Source organism: Rhynchophorus ferrugineus, unplaced genomic scaffold, assembly GCF_030347505.1.
Source record: "Rhynchophorus ferrugineus isolate W39M unplaced genomic scaffold, kcgeb_rfMv2 rfM1, whole genome shotgun sequence".
NCBI lineage: Eukaryota > Metazoa > Arthropoda > Insecta > Coleoptera > Curculionidae > Rhynchophorus > Rhynchophorus ferrugineus.
In genome coordinates, this window is record NW_027472580.1 from 78195990 (window position 1) to 78211973 (window position 15984).

Consider the following 15984-nt stretch of genomic DNA (forward strand, 5'->3'; position numbering starts at 1 on the left):
CTAAAACTCCTCATAACGGTTCAATTACATTGTAAATATGGCGATTGCGTTGACCTCGTGAGATATTTGATGATATCGTCATGCTCGTCAAACTAAGTTAGAACTTCATCAAACATATCGAGATATTTACTCGGAGTAATTGATGATAGTGAAATGAATAAGAGGATCATATTCCCCCGTGCTTGATTGTAGGAAGCAGGTTTCTCCACACATAAACCTGGCCGTTTGTAGGAAGCATTCTAAAAGATGATTCATCAGACCACGCCACATTTTTCCAGTCACCAAGTATCCAGCTTTTATGATTGTAATACTACTTCCCTCACAGCTTAACGTTGGGTTTCACATTCCCAGCTCTTCCATGAATGTTAGTCTTGTTGAGCTCCTTCGTCATATTTCTGTTGAAGTATACAAAATTTTTTAATATTAGGAGGTCTCTGTCAGTTAATTTTGGGTTTCGTCCACTATTCCTCTCCACTATTTATATTTTGTCATGTTCTATGTATGCTGTCATTACCATTGATACGTGCAGCCGTAAAACGTTAAACAATCTACCTGTTTTCATCACAGATGCGCCATCTAACCAAGCTCCATCTATTTGCCCTCTTTCAAATTCACAAAGTGTCTTTCAAAGTGTTTTGTAACACCCATTTCACCGATCGCTATTTATAAACATCGCAAAACAAAGCTGCAAAGCAGTATGTAAACCAAGCAATACATAGGCGTCAGATTTCATGCGGAAGCAGTGCTGACAATATACAACATAATTCGGGGCCTGTTCCTTGTATGTGCAAAGGAACCAATATGCTCGGAACCCCACGTTTCAAGAGTTTTCAAGAATATTGCAATAGATAGTTTCTGCTTTTAAAAGGACTATTTTTCTTTTTAATGCTTAATTCAAAGGTATCAACTGTAACCTATATCCATTTTTTGACGGTTTCATTCCATTTCCAATTTTGCTTAATACAACTTTGGTAATCTGTTATGTTCTTTGTCTTGGTACAATCCACCATAAAAAAAACTCCATTATTGAGGTGTTGAAATCCACCCACATAATATACTTTCACTAATACTTGCCTCATCATAAGTACCTGAACATTCAGTGAATCTGAACACATTTTTTATATTAAAACAAAGAAATAAATCGTTCCGCAAATGACCATGAATACCTTTGTCTTAGAAGGTTACAATTAGTCTTAAAGTGTATTTGACTTGCAATAGAGAATAATTGTATATAGAGATAAATCAAACACTAATATATAGCGTTAATGTTCTATTGATCTATTTCAACCACCACTTATCACTAAATCTATCTATTAGATTGAAATATGGTAAAATATGATATATAATGGTTTAGTAAAAAATATGGTGAAAGAATAATTAGACACTTTATATCTATAACTCTGAATAGCTAATTATTGTTTTGTATATTATTCTTTATTCAGTGTATATATATTCTGTAATAGAGTTCATATCGCAAAGCTCATCTTCACTGCCTTTCCTTTCATCCCAGCTCATTTTTCTCAAGAGCCTGTGTTATTTTGTGGTATCTATGTAGCTATCCTGAATTATAAAATATTAAACATGTTCACGTCGCAATAATATATAGTGGTAAAAACTCGAAATATTCTACGAGAGTATCCAAATATGACAATAAAATTCGGATTTCCGAATTTCTCCAAAAATTAGCAATGTAAACAAGCAGTTGGAACAATTTCTCATGGGTTTAAGTTTATCAACTAAACACTGCTGATCATAGAGACCAGATAACAAGGAACAAGCCAAATAATTGACCCCTTAGACTATTATATTGGTATTTGGAGAAGAAACATATATTAGAATATACTGTTCAATAATTACACTCACAATCAAGCGAAATTGTTTTTCAACAACATCACACCAAGATAATCCTTTATCATATATTAATAATAAAACATAAATTCGATTTCTGAACATTTTGCAGCAATTTAGAGCAGTAAATCCAATATATTAAAAATAATTATAGGAATTTACTTTTATAACTTTATTAACTTTTATATGTTACATATTTCGTGGAAAATAATCAGTTACATATCGTTTGAGTTCTTTATACGGACAGTCGGTGAGATGTTGTTCCATCAAGAAAAATGTAGGATCAAACCATGTTATTAAGGATCAAATTCGAAACCAATAAAGAACTGTTAGTATGGTACCGCTCCAGCTAGCTGCTGATTAATAATCGAACTGATTGATAATCGTGTCACAAACTATGCAGCCAGGCCGTGAGGTCTGACCTATCTTTTTTATTAATTGACTGCATTAAAAAGTTTTCACAGCAACAGACTGTTACGAAGGAAGGGTTGTCTCCGAGTGGCAGATAAGAAATGCCTCGGGTGTCGCCCGCTTCAAAAGGGGCAATTTTAAAACTAATTGGATTTGCATTTAGAACTTCTGCCAGATGAACCGCGTATTCTGTATATATTCTTCTTATACAAGTTAATATTTTTCTACAACAATCATCGTCCTCTCCTTGTTTTTGGCTCTGAATTAAATATCACATCTTTGAATTAGGCTATTATAAAAAGTTCAAATCTACAAATTACAAATTAAATAAAGATTTTCTGACGTATCGAATTTATTATTGATAAATAATATTTGACTGAAAATTCATTTCAAGTTTTATCTAACAGGTAATTCTCAAAATTTCTTTAAATAAAAGAAGGTTCTTGCATATGGTGCTTGTTTTACAAAGTTCAAAAAGTTTAAATGGCACAGAATTATGATAATTATAGATTTCCACCGAGACATAAATTGAGAACTGAAACAACAGTCATATTTCTTGACAAACAGAAATACTTAAATTGGATTTCACACCTTATCTGTAATTTTACGAATCAGTAGGAACTATCTTTCTGACTACTACCTAGTTCGAGCAAAAGCGTATGACTTGCTTCAACGGTGTCTATTTTCAATATTCAAAACAAATATTTTATGAAGGTAATAAAAAATGGATCGACTAGAATATAGGCTGATAAATTGAAGTATTTTTTCGACATGGTATCCGTATGCAACCAGAAACATAGAAGAAATAGTGGCCAGCGATCAACAATAATCTAAATAAAACATCAGGTTCCTTTATTTCACAATAAATGCTCAATTTTTGATAAAAACAAAGGTTGGGGACTTAATAGTGCTCGTGATTTACATGTTTGAGTTGTTGCAACCTAGACATCAAGAATCAGAATTAGCACCTATTACATTAAAAAAGTCCAAGTCATTATATGTGACTGAAATGTTCCTCAATAGATTTCCTTAATTTATTCGAAAGCTTGTTGGTTTAGTTTTTATTATACACCACCAAGGCCACCATAAGAACAATTTTAGGATCGTTTCCTTAAAGCTGCTGATGACTAGTAATAGAGACATGTGTACCATCTATATGGTGATTATTTACAAATTGAATTTTGATCACGAAACCCTACAGGATATTAAAAGAGGATTTTCAGTGTTTATTACTATATATATATATATATATATATTATTTATGTAGGTGATAAGTATTGACACCGATACTTTATTATATCTGCATTTACTAACAGGTAAATATTGTAAAGTGTGCTTTTCAAACGATTTCTCCGTTTGATCTCATTGTCTCTTATATACAGCTAATTATATTTAATATAATACAATTGGCTGTCAAAGCCCGACACAAATTATTTTGCGCTCACGATATTTTTTTAAAAATTTTTATATGACATCTTTTTTCAATATTTTTGTGTTTACACTTACTGTAATATTCGGTATAACAAGAGAAGTATTTGTACCAGGTAATCTATTAAAGTTTTAAATACATTTGATAAACTTGAAAATATTCTTGTTAGATATAATATTTAAATGTTTCAATTTAGGGACTGTTTTATTTCAAATTAAATTGCTAAATTGAAAATATTAAAAGTACTACTCAGCAACTGGAATCGAAGAGCCATTGTATATAAAGTGTTATTAAAGTACGGCAAAAGAAATTACCTTTCATAATTTGTGTAGTTTCTTGGCCGGTGAGTGATCAACATGAAGATTACTTATACCTTGATCTTATCATAATTGCTCGTAAAACAGTTTTAGAATTCGTTTATTGCTAGTAAAGTAATCAATGATCAGGCTCTATAAAAACTTTTCATATAAGATTAACCTCTTATATAGTATTGGATTGCTTGTTGAAGATTTTTTGCTTGGCTTGGATTGGTCAACTCTACGATTTTTTGCCGATTGAATAGACGTTTAATTTCCAACTACCTTCAAACACACATAGACTGTGGGCATTATGTGACTTGAAATTATCCGAGAAGGTTACAGAACTATGCTAATCTGTTTTGGCTGAAATTGGACAGCACGTGGTTCTAAAAGGATGATGTTATATGCCACACAGTGAATTACTATAGACATTCAGCACGAACAAAATTGAAATCTGCATAATTCAGCGTTTATGTGCCATTTCATTTCAAAATAGACCCACCCTTATCGAAAGAGCCTGTCCTAAATGAACTCATCAAAATATTTGTACATAATACTAAATTGGCTAAAGGGAAAATAACATATTTAGAGAAAGCCAGTGGAACTTTGTATAAGGTTCGAAAAATATTGAGGTTAACTGGCGACAATCCCAATAATCAATTCATAAGAAATAGTTATAAAAAAATGTTTGTATAAATATTTTAATGCTAGTGTGGACTTACAGTGTGTAGCCATGAGTTTGTAGAAACAAATTCAATGTTAATAATGACACAAACATATCAAACCAAAATTCTTGCCAATTAAATTTTAGTTCTTATCCAAAGCATTAACGTAATATTATATATTATAGATCAACTCATCCAAAGATCTAAGGGACGCAACGGTAAAATTTTGCGAAAAAAACAACAAGTGATATTACTACAGCTTCATGACAACAATGAATCTACCCAGAAGTGGAAGAGAGAAAAATCCTTTGAAGTATAGATAAGCGATGTGTGAAAAAACTAATAGCCATTTTTAAAATAAGGATTTCACCAGTGGGAGTACATCCATAAAACCTTAATCAATTTTTGGCGAGTAAAAGATCTGAACAATAGTGGCACAAAAACAGTTAATATTAATAGTTACACATTCTTAATTGAAAAATAAAATATCATTCTTAACTTCAAGGACATAAAATTAGAAAATCTAGTACATAATAACATTTTAGCTTTTTACAAATTGCAGATTTAAAAAAAGTGAATCTTATGTTATTCACTTCATATATTTATGTATTATGCATGGATTATGTTATGTATATAGAAATATTTCAGATGCATTAGGTACAATATATATCATGAACAGAGACTGGCATAGTTACACTATTTTAGAAAATATAATAGAATATAATAATTTGGCTCATTTATAAAATGCAAGATTTAAACAACAATATTACAGAAGAATTACTAGACAGTGATTAACTGCAAATCTGATATCTAGTTATCTAAATAATTAACTTGAGTAATGTATGTATATCAGTAATTGTGTATAATGTCATATATCTTAGACACTGAAGTAATTTTCAATTATACTAGAAAAATATGCAACGAACAGAGACTGAACATTAACAGTTACACATTATAAATTGAAAAAATGAAAAAATGTTACTTTTAATTTTAAGGATATTCAGTTAGAAAATATAATCTAGAATGATCTTTTGGCCCTTTTATAAATCGTAAGATCTGAACAACAATGTTACAGAAGAATTACTGGACGGTGAATAACTACAACTCTGGTGTCTAGTTAAGTTAGTTGCAAATATACGAAATAAATTTATTCATTTATAAATGATCTGTATAATTAATTTCAGTTATGTGTGTATATCAGTAATTGTGTATTATTTCATATACCTTGGAGACTGATTATACCAGAAAAAAAATATGTCATGAACAGAGACTGGATATTAACAGTTACACATTATTAACTGAGAAAAAACACTACACTTAACTTTAAGGGCACTATTTTGATATTAATTGAAAAACTGTTGCTTTTGATTTTAAGAACATTGAGCTAGAAAAATATAATTTAGAATAATATTTTGGCTCTTTATAAAACGCATTAAGTAAAAAACTGGATAAGACAAGTGGGACATAGTCGAGGACTCTTCGATATCAGTCACCCTTTTGTTCTTGTAGTGCCACCGGAGAGATTTCAGTCACCCTACCTTCGCGACCCTTTCCGCATACTATTACCACATTTAAAATAAAGAATTTTTTTTCTTTTCGGTTCTCCGCGTATCGCCGCTAACAGACTGTCAGTCGTCGTCGGAGGGTGGGCGGCCGGCGTCGTCGTCAGCGTCAGCGTCGGTAACGTCGGCAGCGGCAGCGCCGGCAACGGCCCCCAGGGTCTCGGCCTAATCTTGAAGGGTAGATACAGAGAAACAGTCTTTTCTCCCGTTTCTTACCGAGAATATTTTTTCGGTCGCTGGGAAAAGTTTGTTGTTTGAAGCTGAGCGGCGCGTCGTTCCATCATTAATCACGTTGCCGATTCGGGCCCTCCGAATGAGTGACGTCTGGCGGGGAGAAGCCCCCTTTTGCTCCTGGTCAGGACCGGCTTCAGTTTTTTTTTTTAATAAATGTAAATATAACCAATATTGCAACAATATTTATACACCGTATCATATATCGAAATAAACTGTACCGATCACCTTGATTTGATAATTCACTTTTAACAATTTATCATTTTAATTCTTATTAACATTCCTGAGTTAAGTGTTAACTGTAAGAGTAACTAAACTCTAACATTGATTAATGTAATGCCCAATATTAAATACTGAGATCAGACGCTTTAGTTTCAATAACCTTGAATTGTAACACTAGAGAGTAGTCAATAAATGTCCAGTCTGGTACATAACTTCTGGAGGTATATGGCTCAATTGATTACATTTTCGCTTATATGTTTTTTCTGCTATATAACTTAAAATGTCATTTGACGATCTAGATTTTATCTAGACAGGGCCTTCCACTTAACTTCGGCTCCAAATCTTACCAACTGGCTGACCACTAACATATCTGTATAGTATTAAATCTTAACTATAAGTCGACAAGTTACAGAGGTTTTAGTAATACAGCTCTTGTTATTCTTATAATAATGCATAAGAAACGAAAATGTGCGTTGACGAAACAATTTTCTTTAGTTTTATTTTAGGTGGTTTATCTGCATTGACTTTAAGTCTGACGTTAAGCCAGACCAATTAACCGGCTAGAGACCAATTAAGAGGAAAATCCCGATCAAAGTTCAGATTCGATTTTTTCCTGTCCTGGTTAGAGGCGTGGGCGAGAAGGTTGTTCCTTGTTTTTCGCACTGTGGTTTACGAAGACCCACAGTCATGAAATGCATCGATGCTTTGGAGGCATTCGAACCTGTGACTATAACAAAGCCGGTTAAACTTTATTTTCTAATAAAGAAAAACAGTCTTGAAGCCAAACAACGGCTTGACAAACGTAATTGAAACTCCACACCGTTATTAACCGACATTGACTGGTATCCTAAACCGAAGGTGAAGACACAAGAAGACAAAAAATTATAAATATGGCATGCAAAAGTTATCGGAACTACAATGTTTAACCACATTTAACCTGAAAAAATAATGCTTCAGAACGCTATCTAGAAATGTTAAAAGAATGAAATGGAGTTACTACACAATATATTTAAGAAGGTCCATAACTCAGTAGAAGTGTACCTGGTAAAAACTAGACCAAAATATCAAAAAGGATACTGGCGGCTATCAAAGTTGTGGAATCCGTAAAACGTAAACTATCAAAAGTAAAATAAAACTATGAAAGCGAAAATTTCATAGATAGGAATGGTGAAAAGTTATCGACCAGACCCAGAGATGGTAACCCACTCAAGAAATAATTTTTCAAATTTTTCCTTGGTTCACATGTAATTAGCTCGTATGATAACTTTCAACTTCCACTCTTCTATCATAGAGTCAAATATCGTATGGTCGTTCATAATTATTCCAAAAGTCTGCAGGGACCAATTCTGTCGAGACTGCTATAGACGAAATAACAGTCGAGGTAGTATTGTGTGTAACCCCACCTTCAGCTCTAAAGAAAACGAAGTTAATCATATCTGCCAAAAATATCATATCCAGCGTGTTTCGGGAAACGAAAGGGTTTCACGTAATTAATTACTTTGAAAAGCAGAATAATTACAGGTAAATATGCTTCTAAACTATTATAATATTGCTGGATCTGGAGTACGATTTGTTCGGCTACCCCCATCAATATACATGATTTGGCAACTTCAGGCTTCCATCTGTCCCCGAACTTTTGTTTCTGTTTAGCGCTTCCAATGAAGAAACAAAGAGGTTAGCTGATTAATATTTCACAGACTTTCCAGACCCTTTCTTTTGAGAAGAAATACTATTGTTTGAGAAACACAAGACCAACTGTGTTAAGTTAGATTATGTACTTCGGGATTTTTAATTATCTGACCGCAAACCATCCACTTTAACTTAGTTCTGGTAGTATTAATAAAGACACACACACATTTGAAAAATAAAAGAAAAATGTGATATCATCAAGGTCTAGTACTGCGTCCACGAAGCGATAGCCAATTGTAATTCATTGAAATCTCCATATCTGGGGGAGAATTGGTTACATTGAAATATCATCGTGAAAACTGACATTCTACAATAAAACCGAGGAGGAGACCTAAATCTCTTCTTTAAGGAGGCTAAAATATGTATAAAAATGTTTGTCTTTGTTACAGTAGAAACTTCCCTTGACTCGCACGTTTAAATTATAGCTCATTACATTATATACATGTTAATTTTAATATTTATAGCTAATTACGTTTATACAATATTACATTATATTATATTTTATTATTATATTTTAACCAAAAATTAAAGAACCTATAAATCGTTCGCAGTTAGTCAATTACGAGTTCTTCAATAAAAGCACCATACAGGTCTTTTGTTACAAGGCAATTCTTTGCAATTTTTAGTGTAATTAAGATGCAAATTAGTGTAATATTTAAAATTTATGGCATTATGTTAGATTGATAATTATATTACTCTTAATTAAGACACTGATAACATAGTAATATTTGTTAATTGGTTTCATATTGGTAGCAAATTTGTTAAAATATATTATTAAAATTTTATACAATTTAATTGTATTAAGTATTATCATGATTGTAAATTTTCTTATACAATCTAAAATATAACTCAATATAATTTATTAAACAAAAACATACTGTGGCAATAGTGTATGTCTTGTTGTTAAAACAAAGGCCGACCCTGTCGTTTTCAATGGCTTGCAAAGAACTCGAGGGAGCTTTCAGAAAATTGTAACATCTCGAGACCGAGAAGAGGAGAAAAGGAGCTGAGGATCGACGATGAACTTTCCAATAAATGATTCTTCCATTTGATGACGGAGCACTATGCTCCTTCTTACGGTGGAAGCATTTGTTTCAGCTTAATTAAATTGAAACCGAGTGGACGAAAGGGCTTTATCCATTAGACAGTTTCGGACGATAGGCAAATCAGATCTTGTACATGATTGGAGTGGTATTTGATCGACGTTCGTTCTTTAACGAGGGTTGATCGACATAATTTTCTGGTGTCTCGATTGTTCGACAACTGATTTATCGTTTGTTGCGAAAATAATTAGGATTTTTCGGTAAAACATCGGGAGATCCCTTTTTAATATGACAATGACAATTTACTATCCTCGGTAACAAGTGGTAAGGGATATACTATATTATTAGAGATATTATTTTTCGGTCAAGTTTTACAATACTAATATTAAAAAATAAGTGTGTGTAATAATTAAGAGTTGCCTAAGTATTACTGTAATTGTATTACGTATAATATATAAAAACAAAAAATATAAGTGGGCAAATAATTATTGAAAACAGAAAGCTAGACAAGAGTTTTAAAAATTATTTAATTTACACTGAAAGTAAGTCTGAAATACTAATAGCATTTTGATCCCGCATATTATATTAATTACATTAACTTATTCGGCTTTAAGAAACTTGGCGTTTTCTGGTAATTATATCATTAAATAAAACTTAAGCAAATGCAAGTTCGTCATATTCTTGGTATTTTGTTTCGTTGAAATTTCATAAGCAGGAAACTACAGAGTATCTGACCTGAACATTTTTGGTATACAAATTAGGAAGAATACAATTAAGGAACAACATCAGATGGGCGGAAGACACTCTCAACTTGATCTAAGATCAAAAAGTTTGGTTTAACAGTCAGTTATAAAGCTAATTTGGACATATGTTGTACAAATATGAGGTTGTACTAAAACATTTAAAGTTACATTAAAATTCTATGATTACTTATCCATGCTTATTGTTATGTACCCAACGAAGTACAGGATGAACTCGAAGTCAAAAATTTTCGAAGATATTTAAATTTTTGCACTAAAAAAGAAATAAAGTTATTAAATCACGGCAATGTGGAAGCAAGACAGCAACTGGGCAATGAGCAGCAAATAAGATAATTGATGCGATCCAAACTAGAAAAACGTGTAGAATGTATAAGTGTTACCCTTAACTCGAACTTAAGCTTAAGTAATATAATATAATATTAATTTGGGATATACATACTGGCGTATATATCCCACACCCGTTATACACGCTTGCTTGTATTTTGAAGCAAGTACAACACAATAATAATCAAATAATTTAATCGATTTAGTCAACATATGCAAACTAGCAGTAATTTATGCAGACGATATTATTATTTCACTTAAATCCTACAGCCTGTTGGTAATATGGAAAATATTTATCGAACACATGGCTCATCAAAGTATATTAATTTAAATCAGAGTAAATGTAATATTATGAGTTACTTAAAGAACAGCAAACAACTCCCATGTTTTTGGATAGATATTAATATATTATTAGCAATTGCAAAGTATCTAAAAGGGCGTGAATTATAATCAGGTAGGTATGATTGCACGTATTTTGATTTAAAAAGATAGCAGTAGTAATTAGAAGTAATTGGTAATTCTTTATAGAAATGTTGGAGAATAATTATCTAAAGTTCTCTTTAAAAACTGATATAGATATAGAACAAGCACCAATAAGTGAAATAGCTCAAAGAGATCCTCTATCATCTAAAAATCAGTAGAAACTTGTAAAAATAAATGGACTCTATCAAAAATTAGCACAAATAAGAAAGAAATAAGAATACTAGCAAGAAATAAGAAGTAACAGAAACAAGAGAGATTTAACAAAACAATACTATCACAAATAAAAGCTGAAAAAATTGCTTTATAACGAACAAACCTAAGGCTTCAAGAATACCAGAAAATTTTACGCGAACAGAGTTAAGAATATATTCATTATTAAAGCAACAGAAACCTCAAAAGGCAAGAAAAACAAAGCAAATACGTCAGTCAATTTTAAAAATGTCAATTTTATGACATTATTAAAAGAAATTATATTTAAGCCCTTCCAGTCTGAGATCCCTACACCTATAGAAAGTAATTTTAGTTGCAGAATATAATCAAGAAAGCTCCTGGTTATCATCTAAAAACCAGAAAAATTCTACAAGAACTGTCAAAAAAAAGGTGAAAAATAATAACATTTACTGAAGTTACGAACGAATCACTTTTCTAGTCAAAATTACACTGAATTAGAATTAGAATTAAGAGGTAACTTCCTACTGACCTATAAGTTTATTAATTGCAATCAAGTGACTTAGAGAATGATGTATAACAGAACTGTAGAATAGACTGGTGAACCGCAAATAAATACCGACCTAAATGCTAAAATATATTGCTTAGAATGCAGCATTTTTGGATTATATATTTCAGGACTGTAAATAAAACTAAAAAAAATTCTAATCTAAAATCCCTAATCCTCACCTTCAACTACTAAAATCCTCCTTTTTCGAAGCCGGTTAATAAGGCAATGAACGGTTTCAAAAGTGTTGCTCTAGACGATGCTGTATGCGTCTCTAATGAAGCTGTACAATCTTATATTCCTATACAATCCATAATGCGTATAATTTAAAGTTTTACTATAATGAGTACTTCGAAAGACTGTAAATGCACTCCAAGATATTTGCCAATTAACTAAATATGAGTGATAATAGTGAAGTGCGCAGACTAAAACATTTATTACCAAACGATCTTAAAGAGATTTAGAATAAAATATTATACATAGGAGGTCGGTCTTATTAATATTTTTAAGTAACTAAGGGCAATAAAAAATATTTAGCAGTTAGGATAATTTTATTAGGTGAAGCTTCCTTTTGTTGATTTCGATATCGCTTGAAAAGAAATCATCTTTAGATGACAACGTTAACTTTGTGATTGTTAGTTTTGATAGGTTTTTTTATGTTGGATTTTTTTGCTTTGTACGATATTTTTCCCTCTATATTAAAATACATACCTCCTTCTCACAATTCATATACTCCCTACAATTCATATTCAATGAGCATTCTGACTACATTTTACCAGTTTTCTTTATCGAAAATGACTGAGAAGAGACAAAGTCAGTGTCCAGTTGGTACATATTTGGTCACTAAAATCGGCGCTAATAAAATATCGCTCATCTCTAATTTCAATGAATTTAAACAATAGCAAGTTTGTGCTGCCGATGCGATCATGGTGTATAATTATATATATGAAAAAGGTTACAAGTTGCACTGGGAATAGTTGGTATCTTAGAATTATATCGTTTCAAAGAAAATATAGACTGTTTCATGGATGATCGGAAAGCTTGTTCATAATGAATCCAACTTCGAACCATCAAGATATAACTTAAAAACAGAAACGTTCAATAAAAATGAAACGAACTTCAATGATATCATGTGAAAAACATATATTTTGTTATATTGGAGCTGACTTAGTAGCACACTTTCCTAGGCGACGAGACAGTCTTTATACTACCTCATATGGTTTCCAGTTCGAATGCCGCTTAGGGCATTGATATATTAAATTTATGCTGCTTTTGAATATTGATAATTTATTTCCAAGAAAGAAACCATTCTAGTCAGACTAATAAAATAAAATATTATATTGTGTTTATTCACGTCAACCTCTTGGTTTTTTTTTTAGTGACTGGAACTACAGCTTAACGCAGGCTCCGAACCACGGTCCTCGGCATTAAGTCTACTGACTGGGGAGTGACCAACTTTAGAAATCATCCTAGAAGACATTCGGACTTACCCAGCCTGGTTACTGGCGTGACTGGAATCATTTTCCTTGTCGGATTTTATACTCTTGCCTAGAACAATAACAAATATTAAATAATCACAAACATAAATTTACGACCATGCCCCAGCAGGATTCGAACCCGCGACTATCGTAACAGGAGGAGGACCGTCTTGTTACCTTTACCTCTGAGCCACCAAGCCGGTAGATCAACAAAATAGATGGGTAAGAGCGGATGGTCTCTAACTAGCTTTAGTAAGAACAGTTATTAAATCTCACTCGTATTTTAAAATAAATAGGTAGATATATTTTTCATTCGCACATATAAATAACAGTTCTTCAGACTAAATAAAACTAAAAACATTTTTAATGAACTGCGAAAAAAAATGAAAAGTTAAGATGTCCGAATATCCTCGCCCACGGGCCGTGAAAAATTCGGTTCGTGATTTTATTAAAGCTTTTTCGTGTAGCACGCTTTCCTCCCGAGGAAAGCCCGCGTGGTGAAAATTCGAGGGGCATTATTAATTTAGTAATGGGCATTTGACGAGGCGGCGAGCAACTTTTATAACAGGAATTTTCAATTTGTGTGATATTAAAATTTCGACGCGAACCGTTGGTTTTCTTGTGCATTCGTTGTTATTCCCGCCAGCAATGTAATGTTTGAAATATGACTGTACGATTATTATTAACTGATTTCCAATACACTATGAAAGATTCATATCAATAAAACATTAATTGACAATGTGCACAAGAATATTTTATAGAAGTTTTATTTAGATGATTTAAAATTATGAAAATTGAATCGTATAGACGAATGTGGGAACTATAAGGTTTTTGTAAGGATTCTAGAAAGAGCAAGTAAGTATAATTTATAATGCATCCGTCAATCTCATGAGTTTTTACCCAAAACTTTTCTAAAATAGATCAATGCAAAAATAAAGACATGTCGTCAAAAAAAAATGGTCGGTCGGTCATCTCATCACAACAAAAATTGATAAAATTATATCAAAATAATTAAAAAGCCAATACATGAATGGAATACCAATGTACGAGAAGAGCAGCTTGCAATAAGTGGGGCCAAAGGAAATAGAGCTAGTATATAAAGGAGGTAAGATAATGCTAAACTCGCTAAGATAAACTTCAGCCAGGATCGTTCACATGTTGTTATTACTTGGAAAGAAAATCCTCAATATTTAAAATAATACTCTCAGGAGTTTTTTTTAAGAAATGAACTCACATGTGTAACAACCAGAGTATAATAAAATGTCTATTTGATTTAACAATGCACTTTTTGCTAGATTTTGGCTGTACAATATCAACTTTGCCCTAAAATACCTCTTAATTAATAGTTGGGCAGCTATAAAAAAACCTGTATGTAATACAGCATTCAGTACACCGAACTTTGCATTTATTGGAATATTTTTACTTTAAATTTTAAGTACGAAATTTGAACTTTGTACTGCTGAACTGTTTTCTAAATCCTACCAATTCCCTAGATATTCCACATTTAACCTAGGAGTTAATTCAAACTTATATTTATCATTAAATTACTTTTTTGCTTATGGAATGTACACCAAATCGTTCAATAATTTTTATCGACGCAAATTAAAAAAAACGCTATAATGATTTAAAATGCTTGCAGAAAAAAGGATTTTTTTATGATACTACAGGTTGAACATAATACAACAACAACAACTTTCTATTTGGAGGTGACACATATTCCGTTGGCTGTCTAAAAACATAATTTAAAATATACAATCTTAGATAAAACTCACACTACCCAATAAGATTCCTAAGTATACTTAAAGATCTCCCTTGTTTAATCGACAAATCGCTAAAAAAATATTTTATATTTTACCAGGATTTTGGTATTGATAAACTTTTTCTCCCAAGTCTAAATTCAGCATGTTGTCTTTTTTTCCCATATTTTAAAGTCTCCTATTAACCAACGAGGGTTTATTTGGATTACAGTTCAAGGCGGGCTACGAACCACGGTCCTCGACATTAAGGACAATTACAAATGTTAAACAATCACAATCAAAACAGGATTCAAACCAGTGGCTATCGCAACAGTAGGAGGACCGTCCTGTCGCCTTTACCATTACGAACCAGTTCTACGAAAGGCACTACGATCTTTGGTCCAGAGTCAGTTATTCTCACATTAATATAATTCCATATAAAAATATGCACTGACATTATAAACAACATGCCTACTTTGAATATCGGTATATATACAAATGATTTGATCAATTCAAAATAGCAGTGACACAAGCGTCAATATGTGTTTGTCTAAAGTTGTAAATACGTTTTACAGACAATATCATCCGTGACATTTTATTCTATTTAAAAAGAGATAGAATACTGTTAGAGTAGTTCGAAGATGTAACGGAATGAGCTTGCAAAAGTTGTTCGTTTGCCAAACGTCTGAAAAGTCTTCAAAATGTTATAATTACCGGGTATAAACCGGCAAACTTTGTTTTAACTCTTTGTTTTAATAAATTTGATATCGTCGCGGTTTTTATTGAAAATATTTTTTGTGCCTTGCAGCTGCACTGTATATTAGTATGGACACAGTCACTAAAATATCTCAAAAAATAAAAAACAATATAACCTTAAATTCGCCAAAAAGAAACCGTGTTTATGCGAAACAGGCGACGAATCAAGATCAGCTTGGTGTTTCAGAGATCAAATATACGAAATGTATAAAACAGTAAGTAGTTTTTTCAATGCAAACATAATTTAATACAATTTTTCAGAGAAAATTGTTGGTCTGGAAAGTATCTATAAAAATCCAAAACATATACAACTATTTTAGAGATGTAGAACG